We start from the raw sequence: 20,279 nt of genomic DNA on the forward strand, positions 1-20,279 counted from the left end.
AGGTCAGGTTTAGGGAAGATGGTATCTAGGGGGCAAAACCAATATGGATAGTGAGAAGAGTTCAGAAGGCAGTAGCCGGGTAGGAGCATGCTCAAAGGACAGTTGGCAGAAAACAGATGGTGAGACGGCAGCAGAGGGATGACCGATGTTGAACATAAAGCCAATTCTGCTGTCCATTCAGGAAGTCAGTAAAAGAGGAAGAGTCAGGAAGCAAAGCAGCAGGGGTGGCATTGAGGATAATTCAATCTTCTGTTATCCTAGTAACTGTGAGTAGCAGATTGTGGGAGTCAAAGTACTTTGAGAGAAAGGGTAGCAAGGAAGTATAAAAAGGATGAACATGGGTGGTGAAAAAGAACTTCGAGGGATATATGAGGTTGGAGCAGAATTAGTAGACAGTAGCTTCTTGTGGGTGATGCATAGGATTGGGGCTGGCGTAGGTGATGAGGGTAGGGGAGGTGGTCAGCAGGAGTGGAGCATTTTGCAAAGGGGCGTTGGGGATGATAGGATAGTGAGAGGTAGAAAGCAATAGGGGAAGGTGTGGATAGAGTAGGAGAAGCTGGAAACAACAAACAGAAAATATGTACAACTAGGCTAGTAGCGACCAACAGAAAACATTTACCAATAATTCTGCTACAGCTAACAGAAAAAAGATAACTAGGCCAGTAGCAAGTGACAGAATAAAATGCAAAAATTGGCCCGGAAGTGAACAGGAGACCATGAACAAATCCTGAAGAATCTTGAGTGATTTTAACTGATTCAACGGACTCCACCAAGATGGGGTGGCCAGCTCCGATCTTCCATTTTCTCTTCACTTAAATGAGGGTGGGCTTTGATCTATGGTTCTTCTCACAATGCTCTGGGCCTAGGTGATTGGAAGTTCTTGAGGCTCATTTTGACACTTATGGCATGTCTGTATCATTGTGCTAGTCTGGATGCCTCTTTGTTGGTTTATACCATTAGTTGTCTGCAGGGTTCGACATTGCGGGTAGCTGGAAGCTATTTAGCTCCTGCTTGCAGTTTAGAAGAGCCTGGTTAGCTCGACACCTACAGCTATCAGGAGCTACTGTTGGCTCCCCAGGCCAACTGATGTCGAACAAACACACCTTTGTGAATTGGGACAGTCTGTGAATATACCTTAGTGCATGTCTACATGACATTTAAAGCATAAGAGGTCATAAATAATGGACAAAATGATACATTTGAATCTTATGTGGAAGTTAGATTTGTGGACCGCTCCTCATTCCCCAGTGGTAGCTTCCAGTCACTGGATAAACCTGGATACCCAGGAGCTGCATTTACCTCCTTGTTATCCAATATTAAATTCTATCCCTGTATCTGCATAATACAGTCTTTTCAACCTACCTCTTCTTCAGCTGTCAAAAGCTGGCAGCAGGCTGACCTTCGGTACCACAGAGGTTTCAAGGCAGCTCACGATACAATTACCTTCTGATAGGATGGATGTTAAATGTGGATGAGCGTCTGGAAAGCAATGGGAATTTAAATGTAAATATTGTAACAGGTTTCAATATAAAAGGGAGCCCATTCAGCACACTCCCAGTACATTGTAGATATTCATTCAATTAATAGAAACACTCAGAAGGATCTCCTTTTGCTGTGTTACAGAGATATGTAGTTTACTGAATCTGTAGCCTTAAAATGTATTTTGGTTTTTTAATATTTGCTTTAGATAATCTCAGAAAGGGATATATCAAGTATTGTCTTAAAAGTATTTGAGCAACAACAAATACCACTTAGCCACACAAAATGTACAAAGACAAATATTTACTTAGACAAACAAAGCAAATTGTACATTATATAATGCTGTAGGATGTTTTAGTTTAACAAACTTGAACAAAATATTTTACTATCAAGATACAAAATGTTCATGCCTTAATTCCTTCAGCATGCACGTTTAATTAAAAACCTAACTAGCACAGTCCAACTACCATTTCAATATGAAGATGCGGGCTCTGTCATGGATGCCAAAAGCTCTTCTTTTTCTAAACATACCTATATGCAAGTACTCATAAGTAGCGATTGGAAGATTCTTGATGGTTCAGACTTTTAGGAGTACCTGTTAAACAAAAAAGCCTTCAGAAGAACTATGGGCCTCATTGCAAGTTTGGTGGGGCAATAAAAAGTGGCTCCAATTCTGTAACTGACGTTTGTTTTGCCCATAATGGAATTACTGCGTTTTTACTGCAATGCCAAATTCAGAGTTTAACATTGAAGTGGAGGATTTACCTCAAGCACACGATTGGAGGTAAATCCTTCACTTCAAATGAAGGAAATTGGCTGAATTACTGCAGCAGTAATTTCGTCAAAACACTGGAGTCCTAACGACTCCAAAAAGGGGAATTAACACCCCCTTTCAACCACAATCCTGCCGTAAACCCACGGGACCAAGTGGCAGTAACGGTAAATGAGTTTAGCAGTAAATTGGTGGATTTTCTGTCAAAATACCAACAAACTCGTGATGAGGCCCATTTGTGTGTTTTAAACAGGTGATTGAAGAAATGACATCATTCAATTACAATATGGGTTCTCTATTCTGGGGATTCCACATGCTCACCGTCATGCTGAACCCTGAATGAGCATTTACGTGACAGTCACAGAAATATTTATTTGTCCAAAATCTGACAGTGTCACAAAACAGCAGGTGAGCATAGGGGCAATGGATAAGGGCAGAGCAGTCAAAGGGAACTTAGGCGTAAACATAGGCATGTAATGACACACCATTTCAAAGAAAATAGGTTCATCGAGAGACCGCATGTCGTTATTGTGTAGGTTGATATACTCAATAGCAGATCCTTAATCCTGTTATTATTTGGTGAAGGTTCTGCTTTTTTTCTCAAAACAAAAAACTCTTAAGCAGAATAGTAGTGCAGGCTGTCTGGTGCTTTCCATCACTATTGGAACTGGAAGGGCTTAGTGCATGCTCAGCGCCTACAGTGCTTGTAATTGTAGTTGTTTGTTTATACAGATGAGTTTAGAGCCCTTTGGGTAACGTGCATGCAATGGATGGGGATGCAGAATAACTCTGACACCCAATAATGAAACCAAACCAGGAAGATGGCAAAGTTTGCTATTTTATTGTCAATTGTCTAAAACAGCGGAAGTTACAACGGGCATCAATGGATGTTTGCTCAAGCGCTCGTTCCATTTCACATAAAACACTTTTATATACTAATAATGTGTCATACGTGACATCATATCATGTGGCAAATGAGAAAAGCCTATGGAGAGTTGTGATAGGCTCAAGGGAAACATCAACGTATACTTTCTATAAGGGGTGGGATTTTGGTTGTATATCTACTGTCAGGTGGACAACTTATGCCTACCTCTAAAACATGTAATCTTCAAGACTATTAAGTACACGGTATATCATTGGCTCTCAAACTATAACTTCTTTATATGGCCCTCTACAATTGGTTGGCACGCTTGTGCCATGCTGGAACATTCGGTTCACTTAGCAGCATGTAAGCTCATACCCAGGTGCCAGGAGGTGGACTTGACTCTACCTTCCCACCCTCTCATCACCCATGCCTTCTGCCATGAAGATTGTCTTTGAACTTGGCCTTGCAAAGTATTCTTGTCCTTGAGCATATAAGGGAGTGCGAGCATGTACTTTCGCTGTTCTAAAACTCCAAGCTCAACTCTATTTCCATCCTTGGCTCACATGACAGGAGATCACAATTTGGGACATTCTTCAGCATTTGAATATTTTAAATGTATAAAACTTGGCATGCATGATGTTTTTTCTTTGCACCTTTGCAACAGATGATTCAGTTTCTCACGTTCACCGCCTTCAAGAATAGATAACCGGTCTTGGCTGCTTTGACTTTGATACCAGGCCAAAGAGCCTCGCCATTTATATCCACAATCTCAGCTAATTCCAGCTGCGACACAGTTCTCTGCCTTTCCTCTCCAATTGTCCGGGCTTACTAAATTTATGACACCGATGTCCAGCTTCTATGCAATGGCAGCTCCGTCTGCAGTCTATTCACTATGTATAGCCAGCTTCAAAGATTACTTAATCTACTTGCGGTGCTGCATCTGTACAGTTATTGAATGACTTGCATTTTCTGCAGTGCGTCACACACGCGCAATCTTCACTTCACATATGAAAGTTTACTCGATTCTTAACTTCGTAATGAGTTTCTATAAGGTCCATGCATTCTCTTCAGCCGGTATTCTCAGCGCGGCACATTCATCTCTCGTGACATCACCAGCTCCTTTTTCTCTAGTTATTCATATTCCTTCAGGGAGTTCCTCCCTCAGATTGTTGTCTCTTCGGAAATACATTTGATAAGTTTTCTCAGAGGGTACCTTCTTTCAAATATTCGCCGTGGTATGGTCACAACTGCTGGTGTCAAGCATGGCACAATCTCAGGCTTCCAACATTTAGGAGGTAGGGGGTGGGATTTCCTGCAGAGGCATGCAGCTGCTCCTCTACACAGCACTTATACACAGGTCGAGCTTGTACGTGCTGTTTGGTTATGTGCCCACGCATTGACTACCCATGGCTATGCTAATCCCTATGGCCATTCCCACCCAATTCCTGCTTCCCAACAACCCCGCCCAAAACATCTCTTCATGGGAACTCTTTGAGCTCGCTTTAATCAAGCTTTACCATAAAACTTTGCACTTAAAGCGGTTGCCAGTGTTTGTTCAAAGCAGTCTTTTGAGTTGTTGACTTAATTTCAGTTGCAAACCCGCTACTGGTGTAATGAAAATGTCTTAACCAGGTCTAGCATCAGCCACTCTATTTATAAGCACTATAGGGCCTCATCACGAGTTTGGCGGTAACCCTTAAATCCGGCGGTCGCGCTATTACCGCCGGATTTAAGGGTCCGCCAAATCAGGGCTTCGGCGGATTTCTCCCCAGCTCTGAGCTGGGGGGAAATCCGCCGAAAATTGCGCTATTACCGCCGGCGGGAAATCCGCCGGCGGTAAGAGCGTGAAAATTCCCCATTGAGCCCAACGGGGAATGGGGCATTCCCGAATGGGCTCAGTCGGGAATGGGGAATTCCATTACCGCCAAACCCGTGATCCGGCGCTATTAGCGCCGGGGGTTTGGCGGTAGGGCTATTACCGCCGGCGTTACCGCCCAAATCGTGATGAGGCCCTATGTGTGTCCTTCTCTGAAGTCCTGTTAAAAAGAGGCACTGGCAAAACCAACAGTTTTAGCTTGCGCATTGGTATTAGGCATTTGCCAGTCACTGCTCTTAGATGCCCATGTACCTGCACCATTTTGCACCTGCTACCATTGACAGCCAGTTAATACCACTACAGCAGGGCCTAGAAAGCACCTTTCCAATGATTACACAAAAGCCCACTCTGTTGCCAAAACTTGTTTTTACAAAGGTACATTCCTATTTTTGCGTGGCTGTGCACCGGCGGAAAAGATTCTCCGGACCACTCATTTTCATACATGCTCCCAACACTAAAACGTGATTGGTTCACAGATCACTGCTGGCAGCGTGTTTCACAGTGACAGATGCTTAAAAGGGCTGCCATTTTGGAATGCAAAAAAGCAATAACGCATTTCTTTCCCTGTCTGAGTGACAGGAATGCAAGAGGGACGGCAGTGGCTCTCCCTGTTGCTGTTGCAATTTTTTAATGATTGTATGATTTCATAATAAAGGAAATAAGAAGAACAAATGCATGATAGGGTCGGAAAATACTCTACCATGCTGGCCGGGCACATCTATGACAACTTCCCAAGTCATTTCTGAAAATGTGCACAGCATTTTTGGTGCAAGTGAAGGGAATGTGCTAAAATTAAAAGGTTTTGCAAATAAGACCCAGGTTGTTTTTAAAATGTCACACTACTGTGAGGTTGTTGGTATATATGTGTTGAGCCAGTGCTTCATTAACTTCTTGGACAATGTTAGCAAAACATTTTCATAGAAACTTTGTTTTTTCTTACAACCTACCGTGCTGTGAACTTCAGTCTTAGATCTGCTCTGTTTATCCACGTGGGTCCCATCCTGCCACAAGCTGCAAGGTGTCTGTCGCTTCTCGGCTTCATTTCCACAAGTGCCCTTCTCAGTCTTCAAGGTGTCTGTCGCCTCTCAGCTTCACCTCCAGCTGTGCACTTCGCAGTGTGCAAGGTGTCTGCGCCTCACAGCTTCATTTCCACAAGTGCCCTTTTCAGCCTGCAAGGTGTCTGTCGCCTCTCTGCCTCATTTCCCCAAGTGCCCTTCTCAGTCTGTAAGGTGTGTGTTGGCTCTCCGCCTCATATCCCCAAGCGCCCTTCTCAGCCTGCAAGGCGTCTTTCGCCTCTCCGCCTCATTTCCACAAGTGCCCTTCTCAGTCTGCAAGGTGTCTGTCGCCTCACAGCTTCATTTCCACAAGTGCCCTTCTCAGCCTGCAAGGCGTCTTTCGCCTCTCCGCCTCATTTCCACAAGTGCCCTTCTCATCCTGCAAGGCGTCTTTCGCCTCTCCGCCTCATTTCCACAAGTGCCCTTCTCATCCTGCAAGGCGTCTTTCGCCTCTCCGCCTCATTTCCACAAGTGCCCTTCTCAGCCTGCAAGGCGTCTTTCGCCTCTCCGCCTCATTTCCACAAGTGCCCTTCTCAGCCTGCAAGGCGTCTTTCGCCTCTCCGCCTCATTTCCACAAGTGCCCTTCTCAGCCTGCACGGTGTCTGTCGCCTCTCCGCCTCATTTCCACAACCTGTTATGAGCAGGTCTGCAATACGCATTGTGTTTACCTGCAGCATGGCGCGCTTTCAATGATATTCTGCTATACAGCGCATGTGCAACGGTGGTCACGGAAGATACCTATCAAGATGTTTATTGGGTGGCTCCTTGTGACTAGAAGCCAGCGATTTCCATCTATAAAGACAACGTTCGCCCGGGCCTCTCATTTGCGGATGCTTTCGCCCGAATTGCTGTAGGCTAACATGTGCAGGCAACGCATGGTATCACGACAGCATCAAGCAAAGGGACTCATAACAATTGACAGCAAACATTGCATTTAAATAACATAGGTACTGCATTCAAGATAGAAACTGAAAAAGTATAAACATCCACGTTAAAGTGAATCACAGTAATGTTGTATGGAACCGGTATGAGTGCTCAGTGGGTTAATGCATGTCCTGCGGAGATCCGTGTGATACTTGATGCGCAAATCTGTATAACCCGGAAGAACACCCTCATTTTGAGGCTGAGTGCCATTCTGCAAGGGCAATATATAACCCATGTACGGTAAGTAAATACTCATTTACCCAGCAAAGCCAGCAATCCCCCCAGTGGCCTGCCTGGCGCTGCAGAAGAGTGGAATCTAAACCTCAGTCAATTGAAGTGAAAGAGGAAAATGGGCGGATAGTGAAGGAGGATGGGGTGCTGGGGACAGCGATAGCTACAGAAGGGCGTGTAGGTAGAACCGGAAGGTGAAGTATAGTCAGGGGCATAGGAGACCCATAAAATCTGGGCGGGACAGGGGACACCTTGGGGACTTTGCTTTTTTATTTATTTATTGTGTTTTAGTCAAAGAACTCGACTTTTCACAAAATTAAAATAGCAGTACGTATTAAATTACATATATCATTACTGTATAAAACAAGAGAAAAGAAGAAAAGAAAACAGAAGAAAATTAACAAAAAGAAAAGCAGTTCAGAGTATAAAATTCTCCAGCGATTGACATTTAGAGAGGTCTTTTATAATACTCTCACCTGCGCTTTAAGTGCAGATGTTTTCTGGAGTTTCGCCAACCCATCCTATCTTTTTCCACTTGAACCCTCAATGATGGAACATGAGTGTGCCCCTTTTCAGCAGTGTATGAGCTGCAATCATACCTCGGCACCAGGCTATTCACTGGATTTACATGGATAGCGGAACAAGTGCTGTTGTGAATCTCGAGGCTCTGCTTTATTTATTTCTGGGTCACCCAGATAGATGGCTTATGGTGGCCTCTATTAAAACTTGTCTACAACACATTATTCAGCTGGTGCTGAGTACCAAAAATGCAATTGCATCCCTATTTTAAAACAAGCATTGGCAAAGCCCACCGTTTGGGCTTTAATGTAGGCATGGAAAAGGGACTTGCCAAGCACCGCCATAGTGTTATTAGGTACCCACTGATGCTCCTGCAATGTGTGCAGGGGCTATGACAATGACACATTGATGGTATTTTGGGCCGGGCGGAAATGCCATGTTTCTATTTGTTGGGATACAGATTAAGTGGCTGCATGTGTCTGCATTTCCTATGGTAGCAGTGGGCAGGTTTTTATGTCCTTGAGAGGAAGTTATAGTGGTGGGCTCAGGATCTATTCTGCTGCTATTGGTGCGTGCATATCACTAAGATTTGAGTGCCTCTCCTAGCTCCTGCACTGCATTCTATTCAAAGCACCTACCATTGGTTACACAAACTCTTCCATCATCCAGTGGCTAAGCAGATAGAGTTCTTGGAGGATCGAGATGATCCCCCTTCCCCTTTTGTGCTCCTACATCCACCTTTACTCAGCCAACTCTTGGCTCTGACACCCCCAGATTATCCTCACCATTTAAACATGTTATAGTCCGAAGGAACCCCCCACAGATCAAGGGCACGCTTGAGCACATCTTGTTGGGCTACTCTAGTGCAATGCAATCAATCTACCAGGACGTGCTTCCTCTGGAAATGGTTTGGAGTCACAGGTGGGTGTTATTCCCTCTTTTCCTCTGTGACCATTTGTGTGATCCTCAGCCAATGACTAGACACACCTTTACTATCACAACTATCAAACTCCTTTCCCTCAGTTTCATGTCATAATACCACCTACAAAACACTGTTTCTACAATATATTGTTCAGATGACATTAGATCATTAATCATCGCTGATCAACGTATCATGTGTGCTGGGAATTCTCAGAAAGATGTGGTAGAATAACCTAAGACAGTGTTAAGTAAAATAAATTCTGGCAAAACTTTTTGAAAGCCGAAACACGGCTTTGATTTTCCATTCCACCTCCCCACCCCCTCAATTGTCGGAGTCAACTATTTTTGGTTTCAGTGGGGGGGGGGTTGTTGACATATTCTTTAATGGGCGTTTTAGTGGGAGATCTCACCCTGTACCCAGCTATTTCCTATGGCACCCCCAATGCCGATCAACCTCCCGAACACTCCCCATTTCACTTTTTCACTTTTTACATTCCTTCTCTGGCCTGCGCAGACTGGCCCTTTTCCGCTGATCTGCGTGCAGAAACTCAGTCATTGCATGCTACTTCTGCAGCTCGTAACCCCACCAAAATGAGTGGGGACACCCTATGTACCCCACTCCTACTCTTCCTCCCACCTTTTCCTTTTTCATCACCCAGCCGCATACTTGTCAACATGGCCCATTCTAATCTATATGTGCTTATCCAGTCCTGGTTATTTCATTTGCATTCTGGCACTTGTAGTTCCACTCTTCCCATTATAAAACTTGGTCCACAAGTCCCAGAATGCAAAGAAAAAAAACAGGACTGGATAAGCACCTTCAGATTGGATTGGGTCATGTTGGCATCTATGCAGCTGCATTCCGATGACACAAAATCCGAGCAATGAAAATAGCAAACAGCTTTATTTGAACTCTGTTTGAAAAGACCGTATTTTATAGGACGATTATATGACACCTCTGCCTTAAATTTCTTAAATGTGGCTCCTTTTCTAATCCCACTTCTCAGACCCTCTCCGCTTTTCCCGTTGGCCTTTCCACACAGACCACAGTCTGGTTTGCTCTGGGTGGAGGCACCATATACCACTATCCAGACAAGGTTCAGCACCATGCGTGCACTACATTGGTGAAGCGTGCAATACAAATGCATATTAACATAACATAGAGGCATCACGCGACAGTGCATGCAAGATGCGTCATCTCCGGCAGGGATAATGACACTGACTGCAGGGTCCCCTATACTGTTTAACCCCAGCCTGCAGTTTTCTAATGCCTTACTATTCAGAACTCTCCCACAATCAGGGAAAATGCCAGCTTGCATATTTCAGCCAGGCCCAAGGCGTTTCTAATCAGTTAATGGAGCGAGGTCTGTTAGTGATGTATGTGTGCAGAGAGTGGCACTTGCCTGCTCACCCCTTGCGCAAGCTCAGTGCAGGAGAAGGAAGCTTCATCAGACATGGAGGATTCCGGCACAATCAATGAAGCGGAAGTAGGGGGGGGGCACATATAATACGGAGGAGCCTAAAAGAAGGCAGTATTACTGACCCTAGACGAATCCCCATGTGAAATATTTGCAACAAGACACACACACGTGGCATTGAGGTGAAGGCGCTAGAGACACACATTCTGGGGGGGATAAAAGCTATTATATCCCCCCCTTAAAATTGTGGGGGGGATTTGTCCTTCCTGTCCCCGGATGTCCTATGCCCATGAGTATAGTACTTGGAAGTGGGGGGGGTGGGTGGGGGTCTTAAAGATGATGTTAAATGGTTACATGTTGTGGAAGTAAGAAGCTATGGGCAGTGAGCCAAACAGTGAGTAAATATTCATTTTGGGGAAAGCCTTTGCATTTCTTTAATAGCACTTGTGAGGAGTGTGTGGTTGAGAGATGGACACAAGGACTCAGAGCTACAGAGGCCAATGTATGCTTGGTTTCTTTTACACTCCCAAAACAATCTTAAGTTGGTAGAGCCTGGTTATGCCGCTGCCTATCATTACTAAGACAAGGGCTACCTGTGTGAGTATATAAAAATACTCTTATATGATTCGATGTATGTTTGTATTTCTTTATGTTTGAGATATATAAAGCACGGACCAAGCTGTTAAAAAAAAGGAGCACTGTACACAGGTGACACAATCAGGGGGATTACAAGTAGGGTGCGGGTAGCATTGCGGGTAGCAGAGGAGTTGAGATGGGTCTGTGTAGGAGGAGGGGGAAGATATCCAGAGGGGGGTAAAGAGGGTTGAGTGCAGCGATCAGGAGCTGGCGAGACGGTCTTTGAAGAGCAGGGTCTTTAGGTCCTTGGTGAGGTGTAGGATGTCAGAGGTCAGTTTTATGTGTGTTGCTAACTTGTTCCAGAGGCAGGATGCATAGCAGGAAAAGGTCTGGTTCTGGGGGCGTTCCTCTTGCAGTTCTTTGTTTCCATTCTGGTGATGTTGAGGCTTCTGGTGGTGTACACTCCTCAAGTGATAGTGTTTTGAGAGTAGTGTTTCGGTTGTGACTGGTTTGTAGGTGATGCCTTGAAAATGATGCACCCTTGAATTGGTAGTCTGTGCAGCTCCCTGAGGATGTGGAGTTATGGTCGCCTTTTCTTAGTATTGTGAAGAGTCATGCTGCAGTGTGCTGGATGGCTTTCATAGGGGCTAAGATGGCATCTGGGGGTCCTATGAGTAGAGACTTGCCACCATCCAGGTGGGAGATGATAGAGGTTAGATAACTGTTCTGAAAATCAGGGAAGGGATGACAAGCCTGACTTTGCAAAGGAGTCTACGCTGGTATCATGCTGTGTGGGTCTTCTCGGTGCTAAGTGTTTTGAATGAGAGGTCACAAGCAATGGAAAAGCTGAGATATTTTGCAAAGGGTGAGAGTTAAGGCATGCATCCTTAGAGCTTCATGCCTGTCAGCCAATTCTGGACTTGCTTGGTGGGGTTTCCTAGGTGAATACATTTCATTTTCTCGGGTTGAGCTTGACGCAGGCAACTGAAATCCAGGCTTGGAAGTGGAACATTCAGTGCTTGCTTGAGGGAATGGATCTGGTTGATGCAATTGATCTTTAAATAAAGATGTGTGCCATCTCCGTTTTGGAATATCTTGATTTTTGCGCATACAAGTGTTGCAACATTAGTTCCATGTACAGGATGTAGATAGCGGGGGACAAGGTTGGAGCCTCGTGGAACTTTGCAGGTTATGGGGCAGTGCTGGGATCTGCTGGAGCCCATCTGGATGAGTTGGTCCCTGTTGGAGAGGTAAGAGGTGAACGACTGCAGGACTGTTCTATGGAAGCTCATGCACAGTGCAAGGATTTTGAGGAGGGCTTCCTGGTCAATCGTATGAAAGTCGGCAGAGAGGTCTAGTAAGAGTAGTAAGCAGGGGTACCCTTTGTCCTAAATGTGTAGAGCATCATTGATAACTAGCATGGTGCCTGTCACCACGCTGTATCGTGGTCGGAACCTGTATTGGTATTCCTGACAGGGTCTCTGCTGAGTGATTCTTTCATGCGACTGGATGGCAACATTCTTCTCAATCACTTTGCTGAAGAAGGTTGGATGCATCATGAGGTGATATTTGGCCATGTTACCCGGGTTGAGAGTGGGTTTCTTCAGCAGAGGGAGGATGTTTCTATGTTTAGTGCATCTTCCAAGGATCATGGTGTGAGGGGACGTGAATGATGTTTAGAAGCGGTGTGAGTGCTCAACCTGTGATGGGGTGCACAATCGAGATAGGGAGGATGCTATTTGTGCAGGTTGTGGGATTGAGGGCTGCAAGAGCGTTGCTAAGGTCATCTGCAGTAATTGTCATGAATTAGGTCCATCTTGATATCTTGCAGACTGTTAAAAGTGTGGCTTCCATTGAGTAAGTGGTGATGAGGTCAGCATTGTCTGCCACATATAATACGGCAGACTGAGCATAAGGTTTTGTGAGGCATGTGTGTTGGAGGTGGCATGTGGGCAGTGGGGAGTGGGATGTTTAACAGGTTCTTAGGGTTGGAAGTGAGTTGGAGAGGGAAGCAGACTTGGTGTTTGCAGGGTGTGGATGAGGGTGGGGATTAAGGGGGGAGGGGTGAGGTGTGATGCACATGCTGCTGGCTTACCTGGGATGTGTGGAGTAATAGTTCTGTCGCATTGCAGACTCTAAGAGGGCCCAATAGGACTTGCCATTTCTTCATCTGCCTTTGCTTCGGACACCTGGGCAAGAGATGTCCTGGGATCTAAGAGCTAAAAAATGAAAGAAAGGGTCAGGGGCAGATAAAAAGAATGCCCGAAAATTAGGAGTGATTACCGGTTGGGCAGTCAGTGGCCATGGGACCTAAATCTTCCTGTGCAAGCTGACCAACTGCAAAGGAAAAGGAGCCTGGGAGGCAGCTTACAAAGGGAAAAAAGGAGTGTGGCAGTCAAGAGTGACAAAAGGTTAGCAATGATTAGCACATGGGCAGGGCAGAGATCACATGTCCTAGATCCACTTGCACCAGCTGGCCAATTGTTGTATGTAGGAAAGTAGTGACATCAGAAGGGCCTGTTACGATTTGGAAGGACAATCAACTGTTGTGTTGTTCACTGTAATTCAGATTAATAAGATGTCATCAAGGAAGCCTTTTCTGATTTTGAAACCACAGCATCCTGTAAAATATAGGACATGAGTGACTGGTGAGTGAATGCGTATTAATGTGTGCAGGCAAGGCTGGGTCCCAGGCAAGGGGGCATTGGGGCATCTGCTTTTCTTACATGTGCTCTTCTTACATGCTTTACTGGCATTTTTGGGGAAGCCATCTTTTTTTAAAAAAAATGTTTTACATGTTTTTATTGTTGAATTATTAGTTTACAAGAAACCTTATACAACATAATACAAACAGTAAAAATGTACAATCCATTTTAAACACATTACATTATACACATACAAATAAAATCAACAGCTTACACATAAATAAATCCTTAGATCCCCAATGTCAATTCATCCTCCATTAAAATCTATCACAACCCTTAATTGTCTAATTTAAAATCCTTACATATTGAATACATTTTTTCCAATTCTTCCGTAATATCCCAGAGTAATAGGTTCAAAGCTAAAATTAAAGAAATGTTTACATCCCACATACAGCGGCTCCAAAACAAATGCATAGACATCTCGAGATCCTTGTTAAATCTGTCTTTCAAGTAGACCGCGCATTTAGGCTCAAAATATTTACAAAATAATAAAAGGTGCTTAAGTGTCTCTTGCGATATGGTTTCTCCACAAATTCGACATGTAAAATCGATTTGTTCCCGATTAAGTACCACATCCTTGTACCCCCAGTACTGTATCCTTTCTAAGGTCGGTATCTGGTTAAGCCTAAAGCGCATATACGTGGATCTCGCCCTGTTGCAAGGGAACCTTTGTAAATAGAGGGGCACACATTCCCTTGCGTGACCATAACTTGCGTACGCCTTATATGTGGAATAAGAGTCCACCCCGTTTACCGTATCTACCCAATCAGCCTTGAATAGAAGTCTCTTAACCAGCCCTGGACGTTGGACCAGATCCTCTAAACAAAGACCCAGTGTACCTAACAACAAAATCATTTTGCGCGCGCCTCATGCGGCGGGACACGTGACGCGACTCACGTGACACAGCCCTTAACTGGCCCGCCTCAGCGCGAAGCGCTGACGCAAAGTCTGTTTAGGCCTGTTTGCGGCCTGGAGCGGCGAGCGGCGGGGAACGCTGCCGGATCCAGTCTAACTGCTTTTTAATACTGATCTGGGAAGATATTTACCTGACAATGGAGAATCAAAAAGGCAATGTAAGTTATTCTGTGAGTCAAATGACATCATGGAATGTTGGACAGGGCCATGTACATGTAAGATGCCTAAATAAAATTCGGCAGCTAGGACTACTAAAGAATACCCAGTCATCAGGGCAAATAGAGACCTTTACCTTAAAAGTGGCTTCCCTGAATGCACGCTCAGCGGTGGCCCACGCTGTAGAGGTGGGAGAGCTCATTTTGGAATTAGACTTGGAGCTCTTGTGCCTAACTGAGACATGGTTTACCGAAGGGTCACAAACAATGGTTCATAAACTAGTTCCAGAGAAGTACACTATTCAATTTATAAATAGAGAGGAGAGGAGAGGACGGGGGGATCGCCATAATCTATAAGTCATGTTTGACTATCTCACATATGGAGAAACTAGACTGGAATGACAATATCCAGTTTGGAGAATTCCCTATTCTGTTGTCCCCTACCCAAGCCATTAAAGTACTGTTGGGCTACAGGCCACCTGGACCCCTACTAGACTTTCTGGATAAACTGGATGCTCACCTTACATTGTTGGGGAGTAAACACAATAACATACTGTGCATGGGAGATTGGAATATCTGGCTAGAAAGAGATAATTCGCACCCCTACTATACGGCGTTGACGGAATTTTTAGACAATCATGACTTGGAGCTCATCACCAGGGAACCGTCCCATAAGAAAGGACATTGTCTAGATCTCCTAGCTGCAAGAGGGGGAATTGTCCAACTGGCCGAGACTGTCCCATTGTTGTGGTCAGACCACCATCTACAACAGGTAGTACTTAGGGACATAGGACACCAGAGGGGGCAAAGACGGGAAAGTATACCTGTGTGGAGCCGGAAAGCGGCTGACCTAGGAAAAATCCCTGGGGAAGAAGTTGAAAATAGGCTGGCAGGTATAGATATCAATCTGACCTGTGAGGAATTTTTCAGTAAAGGGACAGACCTGATTAAGGATATTTGTGATAAATATGCACCACTCAAACTTAAGTCAGTCAAAAATTCCAAAACGTGGTTCAATCCAGCACTGAGCCTAATGCGGAAACAAGTTCGCCAGGCTAATCAAATCTGGAGGGCCTCTAAATTAGAGGCAGATGCAGAGATGGCAAGGATTCGCCTGAGGCAATATAAAAATGCCATATTCACGGTGAAAAAAGATTTTCTCCACGAAGAAATCAAAGCAGCAGATAATCAGTCGAAGGCTCTATTCGACGTAGTATCTAGGTTCAGGAATCCTAAATGCATGTCAATACCGACAGCTAATTCTCAGGAACAGGCCAATAAGTTTAACAACTTCTTTGAACAAAAAATCGTGGATATTCAGAGTAATATTAATGAAGTACTGGAGGCAGAAAAATGGGGTGATGCAGGAGAAGAGACACTAGAAATAGCAAAATCGGAAAAGGGGGAGATCTTTAGCTTCCAACCCATTGAACAAGAAACCATCCAGCATCTAATACTCCAATTAAAACCGACTAAAGATTCAGCATTTCCTATGCCAGCTTGTACTGCTATCAGTCTAGCTTCTAATCTTACCCCATTCATAACAACTTTTGTGAATAAATCACTTACAGAAGGCTATGTTCCTTGTGCACTCAAGAGTGCACTGGTAAAGCCCTTACTGAAAAAACCTAATTTAGACCCCAAGGTACTTAAAAACTACCGCCCGGTAGCTAATCTATGCTGGCCCACTAAAATCACTGGCTGATGGTGGAAGATCGCATCAAATTTAAGGTGGCATATCTGATGTACAAGTGCTATCACAAACTTGCACCTCGATATTTGAACACCAGAATTCAACACTATTATCCAACCAGAGTCCTTCGTTCAGAAGATAAATTGCTGCTATGTGTCCCGAGGACAAAATGCATCTCAAAAGGAGACAGAAGGTTCTCTGTATTTGGGCCTAAGCTCTGGAATCAGCTGCCCCTTAGTATCTGATCTTGTACTACGCTGGGAAGATTCAGAAAGGAATTGAAAACCTTTCTGTTTAAATGATCCTATTCCTTTAGGGCCGTTGCTACTTCGAACTCTCCACAGTGATTGGTCCAACTTTTAGTTAACATCTGCGCCCAAATGCAGTTATCTGCCTGGTGCGCTCAAGAAATAAATCAAAATCAAAAAATCAAATCAAAATTTTGTCGCTTTACTTTCTGATAGATACCACTGACCCTGATTTTACAACCTCGCTTAACAATTCATACAAAGTGTTAGTAGGTGGATCATTCATTTTCCTAAACAAGGATAATTGCCTCCAAAGGTATCTTGCTTTAAGTGATATGAGGCAATACTCGTGACAAATAATTGCATTGGAGATTGCCATCGATAGAGCAAGAAGTTCTATCCACATTTTCCCCTGAACAACATTAAGACTCAAACTCATATCATGGGTACAGATGTCAAGGCCATACAGGAGGACCGGCTCACATTTTGCAAGATAAAATCGTCTTAAAGGTACCAACGAATATTTACATACCCTGACCTTAAAGAACTTCATTTGCACTTTGAGTAAACCTCCAGTTTCCACATCTTCTGGCTTGATGTATTAGTAAAATTATAACCTAAATATGTGATAGCCTGGACCTCTTCCACCAGGTTCTCACCCATCCTCCAACTATAGGATTTTATAGTTCTTTTTTTAGTGATCACAATCGTCCGGGATTTGGATGCATTTGGGGAAAGATTATTTGCCGTTGCATAATGAAAAAAAAATGTCCATCTTTCTACGAAGGCCATGTGGGGTACGATCAAAAAGAATAAAATTGTCAGCAAAGGCCATCCACTCGACAGCCAAACTCCCCAACCTAGCCGGTGCAATGGAAGGGCCCTGCCACACGCCCTCCACATCGCACACATATAGGATGAAGAGTGTTGACGCGAGCGCGCATCCCTGCTTGACCCCAACTTTAGTATCAATGGCCTCAGAGAGAGAACCTTTATGGGTCAAACGGACCCTGGCCTAGGTATGCCTATCAAGCAGAGCTAAGAGTTGGACAATCTTTCGAGGAAAGCTCATTGCTACCATTTTAGTCCATAATCTCGCTCTAATAACCCCGTCAAAAGCATTGGAAAGATCTAAGGATGCCAAGAAAATCTCTCCTATATTACATTGATGAACCGTATCTCTAAAATGGGCCAGGATATTCCCATTCAAATTAGTTCCCAAGCCCTCTCTAAAACTGACCTGAAATTTACTGAAACAGACATTCCTCCTAATCACTTTATTAAGATCTCTTAAAAGCAAAATACCGAAGACCTTACTAGCCGCGTCCAAAAGTGCTATGGGTCTATAGTTGTTGGGATTAAGAACATCGCCCTTTTTAAATATGGGTACTATAATGCTTTGAGCCCAGGATTCAGGGATAGTATGGGTCGCAAAGATGTCATCAAATATAGGTTTAAGCAACTCAGCCCATATTTCCGGCACCACCTTTATGACAAACGGGGGTATGCCATCCAGGCCCGGCGCTCTGGACGGCTTAAGTTTATTAATGGCCCACATGATATCCCCAAGAACCCAAGAGCAGTCACCCACAACCGGAGGACCCAAATCCGAGTCCTGTTCCCTAGCAAATTTGGAAGGCAATTCAAATTTTTTCTTGCAGTAAGCGCACCACGCCTCTGCTTGGATAGGACATTCAAGTCTGTCCTTAACAGGGGTAAGAGAATTATTGACACTAGCCCAAAATCTAACATCCCTGACCTTAGATAGATTTTCCATCATCTGTTGATGGGCTACAAGGTATTGATCCATTTTCAGAGACTTAACCAAGTTTTTATGTTTCAGGATGATTTTTTTTCCTCAACTGCAGTTCAACAAACGAGATGGGTAGCCTCTTCAGGATCCTCAATTCCCTGCATTTATTACTGTAAGTAAGGCCTAAGGATCGTTGTAACAGATGGTGCGCTAGTTAAAACTGCCACAGAGTATAATTGCTAATGTTGTACAGGTGATCAGAAATGCTGCGTTGAAACTCTTCAATTGGTACCCCCTAGTGAGCACCAAACAATGAAGTATATGACTGAAAGAAGGTATATTCAACGCGCAGGTCTTCGGTATTAGGAAAATACTAATTTATTCCCATATAAATCCACAGTAAATCTGGTATCTGCAATGCGTCTTGGAATTTATTGTACTCATAGAAAAATCAGCCAACACGTGTTTCGACCCCCTGGGTCGCTGTCAAGGCCTGTAGTAATAGTAACGATGAAAGGTGTTCTCATTTGATAAAGTGGATGTCATCAAGCAGAGTCTGTATATGTAGGTCAATCCCAGATATCAGTGGCAGGGGCTTAATCCCCAATGCTGCAAGAGTTCTGGCAGTATTCTGTCCGTCACATAGAGACTCTGCTTGATGACATCCACTTTATCAAATGAGAACACCCTGCATTTATTAAGCTTGGATCTATGGATTCTGGAGTCTCCACCCATCCTATTAGGTCTACGTACCGCAATGCCACCCGCCTTGCTAATTTTATAGGAACACAACATCATAATATTGTTATAATAAGACCCCCCAACGTGAGGTCCCCCTCCCTCAAATTTCTTTTCTTGTTGTAATAAGACCCCCCCCCAATGTGAGGTCCTCCTCCCTCGAATTTCGATAGGAGGCCAGGGTCAGATTCTTTAGAATAAGGGCGTTAAGTTTCATAACCGTTTTCTTATTCCATATAACCATTTTCCTATTGTTCACCACCTCCAGGCCCATGAACTCAGGTTTTATATGAAGATCGGGACATGCCAACGACAAAGAAAAAAGTAGAGGAATATGGTCACCCACATCTACATCCGTAAGTGTCATTTTACCACACGCTTGTTTCCAACTATTTGAAACATAAAAGAAATCAATCCTGGAGCTATTAGTTCCCCTTTTCCAGGTATGTTTGGATATATTCCACTCCGAGGAGTGATCTAAGAGTCCCAAATCCCAATTTTCCAGGAGTTTATCCCACCATATTCCTCTCCTGAGATTAGGATGAAGAGCTTTTGGGGTAGCCCCTCTCTCATTCCACATGGAACCCTCTGCACAGAAGGAGTTAAAATCTCCTCCCATGATGATACGATTACCAAAGCCCTTCTCAAACCATCCTCCCAGAATATCTCACAGGGAGTCCTCCACTATTTCGAGAGGCTCCCTTAGAGGATTCCAGTATAGGTTCAACAAGAGGATTGGATCTACTTCGTTCCCTGAAGATAAGGCGATGCCCAGGAGCCATTCACTCGTATAGCTCACGCTACCCTGGAATCCCAGATTGCGATCAACTGCAATAGTCAAACCACCACTAGGCCACCCAGCTACCCCCCTAGATGCTAATGAGGAAAATGTATGGAAACCTTCCATATAGATTTCACTAAGCATCATAGTTTCTTGGAAAAAATAAATGCGGGGGCAAGTGTAGATCTCACCTTTAGTCAAGAATGTATTCAAGTGTAAGCCCCCATGCAAATTCCAAGAAATGACCTTAATATTAGTAATGTTAGGAGCGTCCAGTACCCTGTCTAAGGGTCTCTAAAGTTTTAAGAGCTGGCTGCAACCACGACCAATCCTGGCCATTATTAAATAGGCTTGAGATTAAAGACAGTGCTGGATCTGAATTTTCAAGTTTTTTGGAGCCTAAAAGTGCAATTTGTTCCATTTGAATGTTAGTCGTTTCCTTGTGTTGCAGAAAACTATCTGCCTCTTTGTCATCCGCTAGTGAAAACAGACCAAAACCCAAAGAATCAAGGTTATTTTCTTGGGCGCGAACCATATCTGCCACCATCACCGAGTGAAAACTACTTACCATTAGGTGATTATTGTGTCTTGGTAGGGAAATAGCATCTATATCATCGGTAGTTATTGTACGCAGTAAAGGAATTTTTTTAAACAA

Source organism: Ambystoma mexicanum, chromosome 6q, assembly GCF_040938575.1.
Source record: "Ambystoma mexicanum isolate Mex_15411 chromosome 6q, UKY_AmexF1_1, whole genome shotgun sequence".
Lineage (NCBI taxonomy): Eukaryota > Metazoa > Chordata > Amphibia > Caudata > Ambystomatidae > Ambystoma > Ambystoma mexicanum.